The sequence below is a fragment of the Prionailurus viverrinus genome, chromosome A3, assembly GCF_022837055.1.
Source record: "Prionailurus viverrinus isolate Anna chromosome A3, UM_Priviv_1.0, whole genome shotgun sequence".
Classification (NCBI taxonomy): domain Eukaryota; kingdom Metazoa; phylum Chordata; class Mammalia; order Carnivora; family Felidae; genus Prionailurus; species Prionailurus viverrinus.
In genome coordinates this window covers 132,493,436-132,512,300 of record NC_062563.1, presented here as the reverse complement: position 1 = coordinate 132,512,300, position 18,865 = coordinate 132,493,436, and the positions used below count along the sequence as shown (strand labels likewise).

The window sequence follows — 18,865 nt, the reverse complement described above, 5'->3', positions numbered from 1 at the left end:
TAGATGCGTCCTTGGGGTATCAGGCTTTCCCAGCCCTTTAGGATGTCATTCCCGTAGAGTGGGGAGGAAGTGAAAAGAAGTGTGTTACCGTGTTTGCAAACCTTTCATGAGTCTCTCTCCTTAACCCTTGTAAGTGCCAGAACTCGAAAAGGCCCTCACTTAGCTCGCACTTAGAACCCCTGATGCTTGCTGGAGCCAAACCCAGGTCTCCTGATGTTTCTGTCTTTGCTAAAATTGTTATGGCTCGGTGACAGTTTTATCTTTCCAGTTACATAATCATATGGTCACATTGTGGGCTAAAGCTTCAACAAATGGATTTGGGCGGGGGGACGCAATTCAGTCTACAGCAAGGATTCTGTACATATGAGTTTTAGACAGCTTTTCTTTGAGCAAAAAATCTGTATTAATTTTTAATTCTTTCCTGGGTGTCGTGTAGTTCAATAAGGCCCATAGGATCTGGAAAAGGCCAGTTCCTGCTCCCCTTTGGAGGAATTCTCCAAGTACTCAGGCTCCCAAGGTCTGGGCTGGAATAGTGGAGGGGACAAGGCGCTTGGGATCAGGAGTCACGGATATGAGTCTCAGCTCTGCCACTCACTAGCTGTGTGTCTCAGGCAAGCCATCAGTCTCGTGCTCCTTTGTGTGAGAGCACCGAGCAGCTAGGAGTCTTCAGGACTGGAGTCCGCACCCTTTCACTTGTGAGCGTTAAACCTTTAACTCTTACGTGGTAGGAAAGCTCAAAGACAAAAGAGGCAGCTTCTGGTTTTTCGCCTGCGCGCTGGTGGGAGTGAGTCCGTTTCCCGGGAAGGGGTGTCAAAGATGTGAAGGAGGTATTGTTGCCTTTTTAGGACAGTCCTAGGTAAGCATCCTCTGTCATGTAGAAACAGGAGACTTCCCTCGGTGTCTTCTAGGGATGAGACTCTCCCGCCAGGTCAGAGGTGGACTGCAAAATGCATTTAATGTGGAAGTGAGGAAGAATCAGCCCCGGCGACCCACCCCGTGGGTTCCCCCTGTGGCCAGTATAGAGGGCTCGCAATTTCTGTCTTCACTGGGGTCTCTGCTTGTAAATCTCGCTCGTTGATTCCCCTAACCTGAAACTCTTTTCAGAGAGTATGTCTATGTATGGATGCTCCGGGCCTAGAACTTGCTTCCTTCATACCCACATGAACCTGATTTTTGCCTCTGAATAAAAACAAAACGCCCCTTGCTTTAGGACTGGTTTCAGTCTGTTGGAAGACTGATCCCTGATACGCTCCACCGTCTACGTTGGAATCAAAATCTTGGCTCTCGTGTTTAACCACAGACCAGGCTCAATCACTCCACCGCGAATCATGCAGCAAATAACTCAGAACCACTCAGTGTTAGAGGGTGCCGCCAGGCGTGCGGAATGGAAGTTGCGGACATTGCAGAAAAGCAGCAGTTCTGAGCCCAGGGATGCCGAGATGGAGAGATCCGGTTTGGGGCCGTCTGGTCAATCATGTAAAGTAGTAACAAGGCTTCCTGGCCCTTTGCTTGCTTTGGGCACCCAGGTGCCTGAACTTCTTGCCCGTTACATACAAGACACCCTCAAAAGGGCTTCTGCTATGGACTGCTTTGTCCACAGCCCCCCTTCTGCCAATTCATATGCTGCAGCCCTAAGCCGTCATGCGGCTATATTAGGAGTAAGGAAGTAATTAGGGTTGAATGAGGTCAGAAGGGTGGAGCCCTGATCCCACAGGACTAGCGTCCTTCTATGGGGAGGCAGCAGAGAGCTCCTCTCTCTGCCATCTGAGGACATGGTGAGAAGGAAACTGTCTGCCAGCCAGGAAGAGAGTTCGCAGCAGGGGCGAGACCGGCTGGCACCTTGATCTTGGACTTCCAGCCTCCAGAACTGTGAGACACTGAATTTCTATTGCTTAAGCCCCCCCCCCCCCGCCCCCTCCCCGGTTTTGGTACTTTGTTGTGCTAACACAGCTTCCAATCTTCATGCAGCTTTTGATCCCAACGCCAACCAGTGACCTGGAGAAATGATTGGCTACTCGAACCTTGAAAAAAAAAGAGTTAATGCCTTTGAGTCAGGATTGAATCATGGTAGGATGTGTGTGTGTGTGACAGAGAGAGACAGGGACAGAGGGACAGGTAGGCGGGTGTGTGTGCATGCACGTATATGCGCGTGCACACACACACACACACACACACACACCCCAGATCTTCCTCTCAGATCCGCCTTTCTATATCTGTTATTCATTCTTCTCTGCTCTGAACTCTCCAGCCTCCACTTGGGTCCAGCCAGTGGTGGACAGTGAGAAAGTGGGAGGAGAGAGTCGAAGGTATTTGTTCTCTCCCTTCCTCCCTGCTGGATTACCACGCACTGGCTGACACCCTTGGCGCCCTCAACCAAAGGTCCTGAAGGGGGACCTCTTCCAGCTACCTAGTGCACTCATCTCCTATGTCTGCTGTAACAAATGACAGGCAACGTAGCGGCTTCAGGCGATGCGGATTCATTACCTTCCGCTGCACTAGAGCAGAAGTCCGGTACAGGTGTGGTGGGGCTAACATCAAGGTGCTGGCAGGGTACGTGCCTTCTGGAAGCCCTAGCGGGGACCCTGTGTCCTTGCCTTCCAGGTTCTGCAGGCTGTCAGCGTCATTCAGTTGTGGCCTCCTTTTCAAAGTCAGCAAAGTCGTGCCACACATCTCTCCCATGTTGTCCTTTCTGCCCATCTTCTGCCCCCGCTTCTTCTTTTAAAGACCCTGTGATTGTATCGGGCCCACCTGGATGCACACAGCAAGGACAGAGACTGCGGGGACAGGCAGGGGCGTCAGGCATGCTCCAAGCTCTGCAGTGGCAAAGCAGGAGAAGAGGGGCCTGGGGCAACTATTCAGGTGGTTGTTTGGAGATAATCCGGAACAGCCTCCCCATTTTAAGCCCAGCCAACCAGCAACCCTGACTGCACCGCAGCCTTCATTTCCCCTTGCCGTGTGATGTGGCAGAAGGTGTAATGTGACCTCCAGGATGTAACATAGTTACAGGTTCCGGGGATTAGGATGTGGACACCTGTGGGGGCTGATGCCCTGCCTCCTGCAGCTGGGCTCAGGCCGCTGTCCCCTCTCCTTTCCCCCCAGCCCAGGCTGGCCTCGGCCCCTCCTCTGGCTGGTGCTGGTCTCGTCACCACCCCCTGTGGGTCTTCTGCAACCCTGCCCATATCCTGTTCACAGTCTCTTTAATAGGCCTCTTTAAGGTCCCAGCTCGAGTGTCCAGTCTGTTTTCTACTGGGACCTTGATGGATCTAGTGTATGCACATGATAAAGGGCTGTTACCCAAAATACACAGAGAACTCTTTAAACTCAACCATAACAAAAGCAACAACTTGATTAAAAAATGGGCCGGCTGGGGCGCCTAAGTGGCTCAGTCGGTTAAGCGTCTGAGTGTGGCTCAGGTCATGATCTTGAGGTCCATGAGTTCGAGCTCCGCGTTGGGCTCTATGCTGACAGCTCAGGGCCTGGAGCCTGCTTCCGAATCTGTGTCTCCCTCTCTCTCTGCCCCACCCCTGCTGCACTCTGTGTGTGTGTGTGTGTGTGTGTGTGTGTGTGTGTGTGTGTGTCTCAAAACTAAATAAATATTTAAAAAAAGGGGGGGGGGCCAGGGCGCCTGGGTGGCTCAGTCGGTTGAGCATCAGACTCTCGGTTTCGTCTCAGGTCATGATCTCACCATTTGTGGGATTGAGCCCTGCGCCCGGCTCTGCGCTGCCTGCTTGAGGTTCTCTGTCTCCCTCTCTCTCTGCTCCTCCCCTACTCACACACGCTGTTTCCCTCTGTCTCTCAAAAGAAATAGACATTAAAAAAAAATGGGCCAACGACCTTTGCAGACATGACAGATAAGCCCATGGAAAGATGCTCCACGTCGTACGTCACCGGGGAGATGCCAATGGAAACAACCACGAGGGATCGCTCCACACCTACCAGAAGGATGCGAATCCAGAGCGCCGACGACGCCTGACGCTGGCGGGGACGCGGAGTAGCAGGAGCTCTGGCTCACGGCTGGTGGGCGTGCGGAATGCTGCGACCACTTTGGAAGACAGTTCAGCGGTTTCTGCGAAACGGAACATACCCTTCCCGTGCCATCCAGAAATCGTGCTCCCTGGTCTTCCCCCAGAGGAGTTGGAAGCTTAGGCCCGCGCAGAAACCTTGTGTGCATACAGACACAGCTTGTAGCGGCTTTATTCACCATTGCCAAAACCCGGAAGCGCCGCGGATCTTCTTCGGCAGGTGAATGGATGAACCCGTGGCCCAGCCAGACTGTGGACGGTCAGCCAGCACTGAAAGGAAAGGAGCTATGGGGCCAGGAGGAGACAGGGAGGGCAGGAGGGATGAATCGGTGGGGCACAGAGGATTTTTAGGGCAGTGACACGCTCCGAGTGACGCCAAAAAGGTAGATCCATAGCCGTCTCCATTTGTCGAAACCGCAGACCGCACCACACCGTAGGGCGCCTTGATGGAAAGCGTGGGCTCTGGGGGACAATGATGGGTCGGCGTGGGCTCATCCGTTGTCACAAATGCACTCATATGGTGCCAGGGCGACGACAGTGGGGAAGGTGTGCCTGTGTGGGAACAGAGTATTTGAGAACGCTCCGTACTTTCAGATCAGTTTGGCAGGTGAACCCAAACCGCTCTAGAGAAAGTAAGTTTCTTAATGAAACACTCCCCCCCCACCCCCCCCCCCGCCATGTGACTTTTTTCCCGTGCTGTGTCCTTCCCACTGGGTGAAGTACTTTTGGAGCTACAGGTGAGTCAGGCCTGTCCAGAGGAGTCCCTGCAGTCATTGGGGTGATGGGACGGACTCACAGGTGAGGCACCTCCCTGGCACCCTCTACATGTTGGATCAGGAGGACTCTCCCCATGTCTTCCTGGCCACATGAGCCTCTCCTGAGCCTGTTTCCTCTTCTGGGAAAAAGCAAACCTTGATCATGAGGGATGGTATGTGTAAGGAGACAGTAGGCACACGGAAGGGGCTCACAAATGTCCGTTTCAACCTCATCCTTCCCCCCAAAGGCCAAAGGATGGGAGAATCATTATGGGGTGGACGGGTCAGGGAAGGTTCCATGGAGGAAGGAGGTCTGGCGTGGGCCTAGAAAGGGGACACATTTGAAAAGGAACAGAGGAGAGGAAAGGCACTCCGGGAAGAGGTGACAGCATGAGCTAAGGGAAAATGGGAATGGGAGAATCCACGGTGTTCTTGGGGGGGTTAACAGGTGCCTGGCAGCCTGGGGGAAAGGGGACAGCCTGTGGATTCTTCACAGCTGAGGAAATTCAGCTTGGTCCTGGCCACGGCCCCTGAGGGGGCCCTGATGGGGTCTCAGGAGCTGTAGAGTAGGAAATGTTGGACAGTCTGCAGCTGACAGAAGCCCAAAATACACACAGGCTCAGTTTCTCCATCTGTCAAATGGGCCTATTAATGCCAACCTCGAAGTTACTGTAAGGAGTAATAGTTGCTACTTCTGTTTGAGAGTCTAACACATGCCAGGCCTTGTGTGGAGCCGCACAAGGCCCCAGGTGTCCCCACAACAACCCCATGAGGGAGAGACTCTGTTTGCATCCCTGTGTTTCCCAGATAAGGAAACAAAGTCTCCTGCGAGGCTGCGTGAATCGCCTTGAGGCAGAATCGCTTTTAAGGGGAGGGTCAGACCCAGAGCCCAGGTGGGTGTGATTCGGGAGGCGGGGCTTCCGGCTTCCGCTTCCGGGAGCTCTGTCGGTGGCCGGCGCTCACATCGGTGCTTCTAGAACTACCAGCCAAACCGGTGCTGGCCCTCCGCGGAGAGACACGTGCCAGCCGGACCTCCCGCCGCCAACCCGGGGCACTGCCCGCAGGGGCGTGAAATGGCCCGGGCTCGGAGCTCCGAAGACCCCGGCCTGGCTCCTTCCTCCCAGAGGGTCCCCAGGGTTGCGCCCTCCCAATTGATGCAGCGACACCGGTCTGCCGTGTTCACGGCACCTTCTGCCTGTGCCGTCCTGGACCTCTATCAGATTTCCGGCTAAGTGCTAAACACGACCAGGTATAATTACTCACAATCTTATCACTCGTTGGTCATGAGGTTCTTAAAATATCTTGACAGGATGAATTAAAAATAGTAAGAGTGGTGGTGACCCAGCTCATGGAAGTATCTTAATGCGTTATTCCCGCCCCCTTATAGTTAGTGGCATTCAGGGCATACAGACGGCGGGAGGTGGGGGGTGGCACTAGGCTCTGGGGCTGCGCAGTGGTCCCTCCCTGGCCCTCTCCACGCCTCTCCAGGGCGAGCAGGGCCAGGGGCACGTGTGTGGCCAGAATGGTGGTGATCTGGACGCAGGAGGCCGGGGGGCCGAGTCCCTCCCTGCCCCTCTCCTGGGGAAGCCACTGCCCCCGGAGCCCGTAAACAGAGGCGCAGTGACGCCCCTTGCATTAGCTAGGACACACCTGTCCTGTGTTCTAAACCGGGCTACTCTCCACCTACCGGCTCAGGTGGGCTCTCGGTCGGGGTCCTGTCTGGAGGGAAGGAGAAGACTGTGAAGGGTGAAACCAGAGAAGCCTTGGCCGGGGAGGAGTTGCAGAAATGGAGGTGAAAGAGGTCAGGGGTTGGTTGGCCTTAGCGTCACGGTCACCGGTCACCCGTTGCGGGGACAAGAGGACGACCAGGGCGTGGAGGGCGGGGGGGAGTCCTCCGTGGTAAGAGTTGAGTTGGGGATCCTGACTTGTCGCTCTTCTAAAGCCCTTCCTTGGCCCTGCTGCGCCCCCAGGGGGCCACCCCTTCTCTCTGGGTGGGATCTCGAGGCCCCTGTCAGACCAGGTCAGAGCCCCGGCACCCGCTCCTGCAGGGCGCGCCCTCTGCCCCCAGCCCTGCCCTCCCTCCCTCCCTGCTGCAGTTTCCTCTAAACCCGGGGCTCATGTGAGCCCAGCCCATGGCCAGGGACCCAGGGCTCCTGGTAGGATCAGAACTACAGTTCCAGCACCGGATTTGCAGTCAGCCTGGCCCTGCTTTTTGCCACTTCCTGCTTTGTGACCCAAGGCCGTTCCTGAAGCTCCTATCTTGTGTCCGTGACCCTATAGGGTGGCTGTGCACAACGTACACCAGAGTGCGGCCGGAGTGCATAGCTTCCTGGTGCGGGGGGGGGGGGGGTGGGGGGGGGTGGGGGGGGAGTGTTCGAAACCAGCCAGCTGTCATGATGCCTGCTGCTGCTGCGCGTGATAGAGGGGACCGTGGTGGCCTCTGGGGGAGGGGCCCCGGAACCCAGCCTTCCCCAAGTGTGCCGAGGCCTGGAGGAATAGGGAGAAAGATCCCCCCCTCCCCCGCCGCTCCCTGCACGCTGGTTGTGAGGTGGTCTCTCCAACACCTGCTGGGGAATGGATACAGTGTGGCCGGCGGCCGCCAGCAGGGGTCATGGGTCCCACCAGGCTATTCCCCACCCCCCACCCCCCCAAGCGAGCCCTGGGACTCTGCATCCTTCAGGGAACAGGCCATATCTCCAGCTGTTTGTTAGCCAGGCCCCAGGTGGGAGAGGATTTGCAATTCAACACCCTGCTCTTTTCCTGAGCCTTGTGACTTGGCCGGGCTCCTGGCTGTAAAGGGAAGCCGCCTGCTCTGGGCTACATGTCCCCACCCCCCACTGCCTCCCAGCTCCCGAGAGGGTGAAATCAGCCGCGTTGGGACACTGCTCTCCGGTGCTGGGCGAGGAGGTGGCCGGCATCCCGCGGGCTGGGCCATGGAGGAGCAGGACCGTGGTGGGTCCACCTGGGAGCCCCCACAGGACAAGAGCCCCCCGGATTCGCCTTGGTCATGGGTAAGGGTACGGGCCAGGGCACGGCCATTTGTGCACCGTGCCCCCGACTGGGAGTGCTGGCGGGGCACGGGATGGTCTGTGCCCCGAGGGGCTCACTTAGGTTGGGGACATTTCTCCAAGCGAGTGATGGGGCCAGCTGCTCCCCAGGGGCTCCCGCGACACGGAGACTGAGTTTATAGAAGAGTTTTTAGAACGTACCCAAGAATTAAAGGCTTTTTTCTTTGCCGTGGGTGGAAAATGAGCAGCGATTGCTGTGATCCTGGAGACATGGACGCAGGGCGTTTTGAGGGCTTCCTGCTCGCCGGGCAGGGTTGCTGGGAACTTGTGTGGTCTTTCACGTTTGTGTGCCGGCGGGTGTTGATGTGGCCGGCCCAGGGCAGTCATTGAACCGCTGTGTCCCCGGGGCTGTGATGGATGTGCCGTGGGCCTCCACTGGCCTCCAAAGCCAGGGGCGGTACCTTCCTGCCCTTTTGGGGCTCCACCTAGATGCTAGGGCTTTGGTTCAAAGTAGTTATTTTCCATGAAAGCTGCAAAGCGGGAGAAGAGGGGTCTCAGATAACCCCAAGTAGAAGTGGGCACTGAGCGTGTGGCCTGGGTTAGAATTCATGATTTGCTGTCTCTTCCAGAGGCTGGGGGTTTGGCTGCAGGGAGGGTAAGGCGTTAACCAGCCACCCCGAATGGCATCTGGGACACCCGGGACGCTCTGCTTCTTGTCCTCAGCTGCAGAAGGCTGGGGCTGTTCTGGAAGTTTCTGTAGGCCTTGGAAGCAGAAAGAGCCCGGGGCTGTCCGCTTCCTAGGAAATAGAGCGAGAGGTGTGGCACACACGAGGCTGCTGGCTCCCCGAAGCACCTGTCACCTGTCACTCCAGTCACCTGCATCCTCAAGCCATCCCCTTCCCTTCCGGGGCAGCAGGCCCTGCTGGGAGCTCAGGCTGGAACGCGGTGGGGGCGCTGGACCAAGAAAGGGGGCCTGGGTTCTGCCCCCACCCCTGCCCCCTTTTGTGGCTGGCCCCCTGGGCAGACATTTTCCATCCAACCGTGGACAGGTGCTTGCGGAGGAGTTATCCGAGGCTGCCCCGTGACCCTCTCTCAACAGGTGGGCTGGGGACAGGAATGGGGCCTCCCCCAAGGAGTGTCGTGAAGACCTCAGGCACCCACAGTCGGATGGAGTAGACTGGTTTTGCGGGTGGTTGGAGATTCGATGGCTGCGTCTTGTTTCCGTTCCTGGACCGTCTCTCTCACACAGAGCAGCCCTGTTCTGACGGAGAAGTGCACCTCCCTCTTCTGTGCTTCCCATGATGCTCTCCCATATCCACTCTAGGGACCCACAGCCTCTACCACCCTGGGTCGCAGGTCTTTTTTTATTTTTTTTTAATTTTTTTTGACGTTTATTTATTTTTGAGAGAGAGACAGAGCATGAGCAGGGGAGGGGCAGAGAGAGAGGGAGACCCAGCATCCGAAGCAGGCTCCAGGCTCTATGCCATCAGCCCAGAGCCTGACATGGGGCTCGAACCCATGAATTGTGAGATCATGACCTGAGCTGACGTCGGACGCTCAACCGACTGAGCCACCCAGGCGCCCCAGGTCATGGGACTTCTAATTGTGGGCATCTCTTTTGTACAACCCGTGCACACACTGTTATTTCCATTTGACAGTCAAGGAAACTGAGGCCGTGAAGTTGGGACCTGTCCACAGTAGCTCAGGGGCTGGCGGGAGGAGGGGACAGGAAGCTGGTGTCCTGGGGCCAGCACAGCCCCTGTTCTCGTATCCTGGGCACCCTGTAGACACTGTGATCTGAGGACGCTCTGACAATATCTGTTATGTGCTTATATGTTTTGGTTGTTAGTTATTTTTCCTTTTTTATTTTGAGAGAGAAAGAGGGGGGGAGGGGCAGAGAGAGAAGGAGAGAGAACAATAGGTGGACGTTCAACCATCCGAGCCACAAAGATGCCCCTAGTTATTTTCTCCTGATTACAAAAGCACGTTCATGATAGAAGATCCAGAATATACAGCGGGGCGTATATAAGATCGCGAGATGCTGGTCAGCCACCGCTCAAGGAGCCCGAAGGCTCATTCTAATTTCGCTGAAGGCTCATTCTAATTAAGTCACCGAAAGGATTCCGAAGCCACCTCTTGTCCCCTTTCATTCCATAACTTTCCGAGCCCCCTCCCTGCCCTGAGTGCTTGATTCCAAAGGCCCAAGCAGTGTGGCACCTGCTGTGCGACTTTCTGCCCTGGGGGGGTGGGGGGGCGGGGAGGGAGGAGGTGGGGAGGCCTCCCCACAAGAGCGTGAAAGGCCGGTGGGGGGTGGGGCGTGTGGTTACTGGACCCTGGAGCCTCTGCCCTGCCTTCAGCAGGGCGTCCTCCCCCAGGTCTCAAGGGGCCCAGACGTTTGGGCTTGGTGCAGGTTTGTGCCCGCGTCTGGAGGAACCTGGCCTGTTGGGCTGAGGGTGGTTGTAGCAGGGGGATACCAGGAACCTGGCCGGCTCCAGTGGGAAGGCTGGCGTCCTGCTGCTGCTGGCGAGGCTGAGGCCCGGACCAGCCCACGAGGGCAGAGGAAGGCCAGGTCCAGAGTCAGGCTTCAGCAAAGCAGGGCTGGAGTGCAAAGCAGGGAATTGAGGCAGACACTCAGGTGGACCGACTGCACGCAGGAAGGGGTGAGCAGGAGGCCGTAAGACGGGCCAGGCCAGAGCTGCTGCTGGAGTCCGGGCCAGGCTGGCAGCTTCTGGAAGGGTGCAAGCGGCTCAGCCGCTGTGGGGCGCTTTCATTCCTGGGGCTGGGAGAGGGCAGCTGGCAGCGCTGTGAGCCCTTGGAGGCACCTGTTAACTTGGCCCCATCCGCCTGTGGCATTGGCCGTCAGCATTGCCACAGACCGTGGACTCGACCTCCAGGCCCTGAGTCTATGCCGAGCCCTGCGGGGCGCCGAGGGAAGGGTGAGACCTGGTCCCTGCCCACAGGAGGTCAAGGCAGAATGTGAGCGGGTGGGCCTGCTCCCTGCCAGCCGCCAGGTTCACGGGAGCACAGAGCAGGAGGAATTCCGGCCAGCAGGGCCAGGGAAGGCGTCTCAGAAGCTGGCACCCGAGCCAAGCCTGGGAGGAGGGTAGGATTTCAATAAACACTCAGCGGGGCGGAGCCTTCTAGACTGAGGGTTCACGTGAAAGCAGGCTGGGTTTTGACAGGACAGGGCGTTCTCCTCAAGCTAAGTCTGCAGAGTTTGTTCCTCTGGCCATTTGGGACTTGATTACTCCTTAGTGGGCAGTTCATGGCCTTGCTGTTCACATTGGTCGGGTGCCCAGCCTGTGAAAGGAAGCAAGCCGTGGCCAAATATGTGGGAGCCAGCGTGAAACCAGCATAGGGGGCGTGTGCGGGAGCCACAGGGCCAGGGCTCAAGCCCCAGTTTTGCCACTTACCAGTTCTGATTTCCTGGAGCCTTAGTTTTCTCGTCGGTATAGTGGGGCCTATGATACCTAACAACATAATACGGGCGTTTGGTGAATGGAGCTGTTATGCGTAATGACTCTAAACCTGAAGACAAGAGAGCCTGTAGTTACAGCTTGGGCCGCAGACATCACGGTGAAGGCACATCGCATCATCTGGACTTGGCTCATTGGTCTTAGTAAGCAATGTGAGGAGGAGACTCACAAATCCGGACCCTTGTGTCTCCTAATGTGGAGGAGAATTAGGAGTGTGGTCTCCATCCGGGTGTTTTAGCTTGGTATTCAAGGCTTCTCAAGAGCTGGCCCGCTCCTCCTGTGGGGTCCTGGACCCACCCCATCCCTCCCTCAGGTGGAGCGTAGGGGAGTTCGGACTGCCCCCTGGAGGCGGTACTCTGCCATTACAAGCAGCAAAACCACCCACCTGCCCGCAAGACGACCACGGCCCCCGTGACTTTCACTAGTGACAAGAAGTTAGGATGAACGTGTAACTCAGTGGTGCGCCAACAAAGTCAGCAATCCCTGGGCCCGATCTGGATTCATCACCGTTGCCTTTTCTTGTGATTTTACCCCTTGCAGCACCCTGCTGTCATAATACACTCTGCGTCTTGCAGAGACAGGCACAGTCCCCTCTAATAGGACGATCACCTTACCCAGCACATACCAGTAAGGCCGCACCTGTGCCTGGCTCTGGAGCCGTCTCCTAACCCACAGCTTGCTCCCAAAGGTTTTTTCTCACTGTCCCTTAGGGGTCTCGGTCGCCTGCACCACCCCTCTGGTCAGGGCTGGAGCTGGGTGGGGGCTCCGTGTGGTGGCGACGTGTTTCGTGCAGAGATTAGGATCTTGACTGCACGTTAGCGGTTACGGTTACGGGAGCAGATGATGCGGACTCCCTCTTAGGGTTCAAAGCCTGACTCTCGAGCTTGCTGGCTGGTGATCGCCCTTTCTTAGCCTCGTTTCTCATCCGCAAAATGGCTTTTGGGAGACCAAGTGGGTTAAAAGCCGTGAAGCACTTGGTATGTGTGTAATCGGTGTCAGCATTTACCAAATCCAACACCGGCCTGTCTTCTGGAGCCTTGGAGCAGATTTCCGTTTCTTCTGTTAAGCCCTGCAGTGGGGCTTTGGCACAGCGCGATCTCTCTCCCTGAGCGTTATGCTCACATGAGGAGAGGGAGATATTTACTCCCGGACACCCACCCGGGAAGCGACACAGTCGGGGGAACAGCAGCTCTGGGCTTTCTAGTTGAGACCTTTCTGGGAATTACCCTCTGGAGTGAAAAAAGCAAGAACAATCGTCATGCATGCTTGAAATTATTACTATTTTTCTTGTTTCCCTCTTTTATTTTGCCAACAATATATGTAACTAAATGCACTTAAATTAAGAGTATGTATATTATGAGGACCTCACTCTGCCAGCAAGAGTTGTTTTTTTGTTTGGTCCCCCCCGCCCCCCCGTAGATGCACTTTTGAGAAGCAATATACTGAGGTGCCCAAGAGCCATAGTCTCAGAGTTTCGAAACCAGGGGACGCAGACCTAGCATTCCAAATGACTAGGTGCGTGACCTTGGCCAAGGTCACTTCGCTGAGAGACTCAGTTTCCCTGCCTGGTACCGTGAGGCTCAAATGAGTTATGTGAGTCGCAGCACTTTGCAAACGGGGGAGCTCCTACTAATGTAGTTTATGCCCCAGGGGTTTGCCGTGCACGCTCTGGGCCCCGTGGGGGCCAGAGAAGAGACAGTCTCAAATGTAAAGGACAGGCAGGCAGCTGAGAACCACGCGATATAATGTACGTTGTGTGATGGGAATCAGGTCTAATTTTGTGTTCTGATATATTTTTTTAAATGTTTATTTATTTATTTTGAGACAGAGACAGAGACAGAGAGCACAAGTAGGGGAGGGGCAGAGGGAGAAAGTCCCAAGCAGGCTCTGCGCTGTCAGCACAGAGCCTGACGCGGGGCTCGAACTCAGGAACCACGAGATCATGATCTGAGCCGAAATCAAGTGTTTGGACGCTTGACTGAGCCATATAGGCACCCCTGTGTTCTGATGTTTTTAAACGTGAAGTGATGGGACAGAAGGGGCCGGATACGCACGCTTCAAACAGGGAGGCCGGGACACAGAGGACTCGACTTGTCACCTCCAGTGCCGGGAGCCGGGAGCCACAACAACCTTGTGGTTGTGGCTGGTGGGCCTGGAGCTGAGCCTGGGTGTGTGTGTGTGTGTGGGGGGGTGGTGGGGTGGGATTGGGGGCCGGGAAGACAGAAGGAGGGAAAACAAGAGGTCTGGGCTGGTTTCGATTTGGAGAACCACAGGTGCACCTGTCCGGCTCTGCAGGGGAAGGAAGACGGGCAGGGCCGCCCTCCAGGTGTCCAGGTGTGCCCACGGCCTGCCCCCGTCCCCCGCCGCCCTTTCCACCTGACGGGGCTGCCCTCAGCCTCCTTGCTCAGCCCTGAGCCCCCACCCAGCGGGTAAGTGGGGTGAGGTTTGCGCCGTCTCCGGATTTTGCACTCGGTGGCCGCCTGGAGGAGGTATGCACGCGCCGACAAGCCCGGTGGGGACTGTACAGTTTGCGAGCCACAGGCTGGTGTCACGCTGGCTCTCGCTGACCTGAGCGGTGGCCCTGGATCCCAGCCGGCTTCTTGAGCTGGAACGCCCCCTTTCTCGGGAGCCAAGAATGCTTGTGACGTGAGCAGGCGCGTCTGCTGGAGCAAGGGCCGGTCGGGGCACGGACCATCTTGTCTTTTTGTTCGAGTAAGAGCCCCTGGGACGCAGAGCCGGGAGGCTGGGGAGATGCACGGGGAGAAAAGGGAGTGGGACAATGTTGCGCCGTTGTGACTTTTTTCTGGGAACGGTTATTATTTATCGTGAGAGAACGCAGCTCCCATCTTGGGGACGTTAAAGTATCTTTCCTTTATGAAACGATTATAATAGCAGAGGCCCTTTCCTGCCTTCTGAAGCTAAGAAGTTGCCGGCTCCTTTGTCAGTTACCCCCATGCTCCCCCCCCCCCCCCAACAAAAGTAGTAAAAGATGATTGTGTTTTTATTCCTTTGTGCATTCTGGTAACAAATACTCCTTAGGTTTCTGCTATGTGGCCGGTGGCCTTCTAGGTGCTGGACATAGAGCAGTGAGTGAACCCCCAAACATCCCTGCCCCCCCTGGAGCTTACACTCCAGGTGGAGGAGAAAGGAATGAGCAAATGAAAAGGTAAAACAGATATCAGATGGAGAGGGGGTTACGGGGGGGGGGGGATACAAGCAGGGGGAGGGTGATGAGATGGGAGAACGATGTGGCTTTCGTGGGGAGGGCAGGGCGGGGCTCCCAGAGAAGGTGACGTTTGAGCAAAGCCTGGAGGCCGGTGAGGAAGTGAGGGGGCGCGCAGTAGGTGTCCAGGCCCTGGCTGAAGCTTCTAGGCTGGTTTAAGCAACTGCGAGGAGGCCGGAACGAGAGAACAGGAGGGGAGGAGGGGCTGATGTCGGAGGGCAAGGCGGGGGTGGGGGTGCTGAGCATCGTAAGGGCCAGCGACGGAAGTCGTGGGGAACTTGGGGTATGCACTGCCCTGCACTGTGCCGACTGTGGGGACGAGTCTCCGGGCCCTCGGCTGACGGGACGGGAGCAGTGGGAGCAGGGCAGGGGCTGTTGCCATGATCCCAGTGGGTGCAGGGGAGGGTGAGAGGCATGTGGAGTGGAAGCCGGGAGGGTCCAGGCTAGAAATGTAACCTTGGTCTCTGAAATACAGAGTGTAGGAACCCCAGACCTGCTGCAGCCCCTTGGTTTGCAGATGGGGAGACTGAGCCCCGCAGAGGGCTGTTGGCCTGTTTTCTGAGACTAAAATCCCAGTGTCCTGGCCTTCCCATGCGGGAAACGTACCTACGTTCAGATACCACTTTGAACTTCGCTTTGCCCTTGTATTCGGAAGACACTTGGCCTTCTCTGTCTTTCTAGAAGTTTCCCTCTGTTTCCTTCTCTTTCATCCCCACGGCGTTCTCCCTGTGCCTCTGCTTAGGCAACCCCGTTTCTTCTTGCACCGTTTACACTCAGCTGATAGAGAACCTGGCGGGGGTGGGGGGGCGTCACCACCGCCAGTGGCCTCCTGACCCTTCAAGGCCTTGTCCTCGTGCCGTTGTGCCTTGAAACCGCGGCTGAGAGTGACGCCTCCAGTCTCAACCATCACCCCCCATTCGGAGCGTGACACCCGCCAGCTGTCGCTGTAGTTATTTCAAGACTGGTCCCGGGCCCACGCCAAGTGCTTGGGGTTTGTCGAGGGAAGGCGAATGGACGGCCTGACAAGGTGAGACCCAAGTCCTTATCCTTCGGCGTTGAGCTTTGGCCTGGTCTGGGCTTCACTTCCGTGCGGAGACGCCCCTCCTTATCCCGTTTAGCACTTACCCTGTGATCGTCCGCAGCCACGGGGCTGCCCTCTGGGGACACGCTGCCCACTGCAGGTGGGATGCACTTGGAGAGAGAGGAAGCAGAGCTCAGGAGCATTCTAGAGACGGCTCTGCAGTTAGGTCCGCCGGCGGGATGGGAGACAAAGACCAGAACGTTAGGACAGATGGACCCTGGGATAGGGGAAGGCTGGTATGAAAGGTTGGTGCCAGAACGTCTGGCCCGGCTGAGTTAGTCCCGGATGCCCGAGGCTGGTGGATATTGGCCGCTGGACAGGGGTGATGTGGTGTCTTTGGTGGGTGAGCTGGTCTCCCTTAAAGGCACAGGACTGGCGTGGGTGGTTAGGGCCCAGGCGCCAGGAGCAGAGCATATGCTCCCCCCCAGAAAGATCAGACCATCCTGTTCAGGTGACCTGGAAGATGCCTGTGGCCGAGGCCCCATAAACACATTCCTCGCAGGCTGTGTGGCTGGACGGTGTATCTATGGGGCCGAACCGATAAAGGTCCTGTTCCAGAAGGCCCCGTTACGTGCCTTTCCCCTCTCACCCTGGCGGCCAGGGGGGCCGAGTTTTGTTGGGTGCCCAACCACAGGATTACCCCCAGTCTAGATTTCAGGAATAATTCTCTCCGCTCTCTCCAGTCATTCTAAATCCTGCTCCGCCTCACCGCTTTTGATCTGGTTTTAAACAGTACTGCCATTTGATTTCTTTTCTTTCTAAGCTGCTTGGGATCCTTTTTGGGTTTGATAAAGAAGAAGAACAGACGAGCAGTCAGTAGCCAAAAGTTCAGAATAAAAATGACCTAAGGTCTTTTTTATTCAGGCAGGATTGACAAGAAGGCAGCGTGTTACTGCGCGTTTGTGGGACGTGGCTGCTGATGCTCCCAGTCGGGGGCTGTGGCCAGGGCCCAGGAGGGGCAGGGGGATGTGACGTCTCCTACAGCAGGGCCAGCAGGGTGGGAGAGGAAGGGCTTACCCGTGAACCTCTGAAGACTTTATTGTCACTAGGAAGGAGACAGAGGAGAATCGTGTTGAGTAGGAGGGGAACACGGAGAACTTGAACGTGAACGGTCCGGAGGTCTGGCTTCTGGGCTCACGGTGTGGCTCGGGGCAGACCTGCCATGACTTTGGAGCAATGGCACCTTGCCCGCCTCCCCCTCCCCCTCCCCCTCCCCCACAGGGCTGTCTGCAGATTACACGAGACTCTGCATGTGCAACCCCAAGCGTGGGGCGCCCACCCTCAGGTCACCTAGCTGACGGTCACTCATGGGGGAGGTTGCATTTATCAGGTACTTTCGGGAATCGAGGGTGCCACGGGGCGGGGGAGCTGCATAGAATTTTTCAGCCTGGGGTCTGTACGGAGCCCCAGTTGAGGGGCAGGTGGAGGCTGAAATCCAGCCTACACTCTGCTCAGCAAACCTGCTGGGCTGGGGACTAAGGCCGGACTGGGGCCGTGGAGAGGAAGGGCACCTTCGTGACATCTGTTCATCCAGAGGGGTCCCCCCGTGTGAGGCTGCAAAGATGTCGAGCTTAGGGCCCTCCCGTCCCAAGGCCCCCGTCCTTCCCCCACACCAGCCGCCTCCCGCTCAGCCCCACCCTCTCTCTCCCTCCTCGGCCACACCACACCGGCCACACCAGGGCTTTGTGCCCGGGTTTGAATACCCTTGGGGGGGGGGGGCAACTTCCCGTCAGCTGGCTCACTTGACCACTCTGGGATCACAGGTCACAATTCTTTTTATTGGTTTTAATTTTTTTTTTAACGTTTTATTTATTTTTGAGAGAGTGCAAGCAGGGGAAGGGCAGAGAGAGGGGGTCAGAGGATCTGAAGCAGGCTCTGTGCTGACAGCACAGAACCTGACGCGAGGCTCGAACTCACGAACCGTGAGATCACGACCTGAGCTGAAGTTAGATGCTTAACGGACTGAGCCTCCCAGGCGCCCCGGCCGGAATTCTTTCTGGAGCAACACGGAGTAACGGTGTCCAGGCTTCAGAGTGGTGGACCGAGTCTTGCTGTATGGCGGTGGCTGAGAGGGACCCTATTTCCTTCCAGCCCTGCTGCTTCCCCGTTTATCCCGTAAACGTGCAGCCCTTTGTAAAGAGCATTGAATGGCTGTCATTTGGTGGCCCAGAAAGACCCCCTAGAGGGCGCTGCCACATCGGGGACGGGGGACGGGGCACTCTGGCAAGGATCATGTCCCCTCTGCCTCATGCGGGTGGGGGGGAGGGTGGCAAATGAAAAATGGGTTCATACATAAAACATTTTCTACCAACAGTATGAGAGTTCTGTTGACATTCTTGAGTGAATTCTCTTTAAGGACAAGGCGATTTGAACTTCAGTCATTCAGAGTAAAGGCAAAGGGGCCTTGGCTAGTTGGTGTCTTCCCCTGATTTGACCTAAGCAGAAATTGAGTTTATTAATAGCCGTTTGATAGACACCTCACAATTAATGGTGAAACAAGATGGGATCAGGTTTCTGATTTTTCTCCAATTGGAAATGCCCAATGGGTGAGAGGTCACCAGATGGAAAGAGAAGGAACAGTGAGTCTTACATGCTGAACACAAGCAGCTGCCTGATATAATAGCATTTTGCAAGCATATGAGTGATTCTCAGTTTATGGATAATTTATTTATTTTTAAAGAACTATCGTTTCTTTTTAAAAATTTTTTATTTCTTTTTGAGAGAGAGAAAGAGTGCGAGCAGGAGAGGAACAGAGAGAGGGAGACACAGAATGCGAAGCAGGCTCCAGGCTCTGAGCTGTCAGCACAGAGCCCGACGCGGGGCTCGAACTCACGGACTGTGAGATCATGGCCTGAAACGAAGTCGGACCCTTAAGCGACTGAGCCACCCAGGTGTCCCAGTTTATGGATAAATTGAGTGCTTTCACAGTGATAAGTGTCTAGGTGTATTATTATTGTTTCCTGAGTGCTTTTTATATGTTAGGAGCCTGGGAGACGTTTTCCCTTCTGTCTTACCAGTCCTTATAACAACCCTGTCAGCGGATTATTAGCCTCAGGTTACACAGAGGAGCTTAGAGAGGTTATACCCAGCAGAGCAACAGAAATTCCAGCGCGGGCCTCCTGCTGAAAAGACCCTGCTCTCTCCACTGGAAAGCCCGCCTTCCTGGTTTTCTCAGGACAGCTTTCATAGGAGTGGACTCTGAGTGTGACGGGAACCAGTTCTCCCAGCCTGCATGCCTCGGCTTAGCCCCGATGCTGGGCTGGAGATTGGTTCTCCGGCAGGGACCATCTCATTGGAATG

The 18,865-nt window shown here is 56.2% G+C and overlaps 1 protein-coding gene across 3 annotated transcripts in view; it reads left to right on the top strand.

Annotated features, from left to right (window-relative positions):
* Positions 1-5,761: 5,761 nt before the first annotated feature.
* Positions 5,762-18,865, top strand: part of LPIN1 (lipin 1) — a 129,687-nt gene continuing 116,583 nt past the window's right edge. For all 3 annotated transcript variants that reach the window (XM_047853011.1, XM_047853005.1, XM_047853004.1), the window contains exon 1: positions 5,762-6,026. The gene's annotated coding sequence lies outside the window, so the exon portion shown is untranslated. The remainder of the gene's footprint in view (positions 6,027-18,865) is intronic.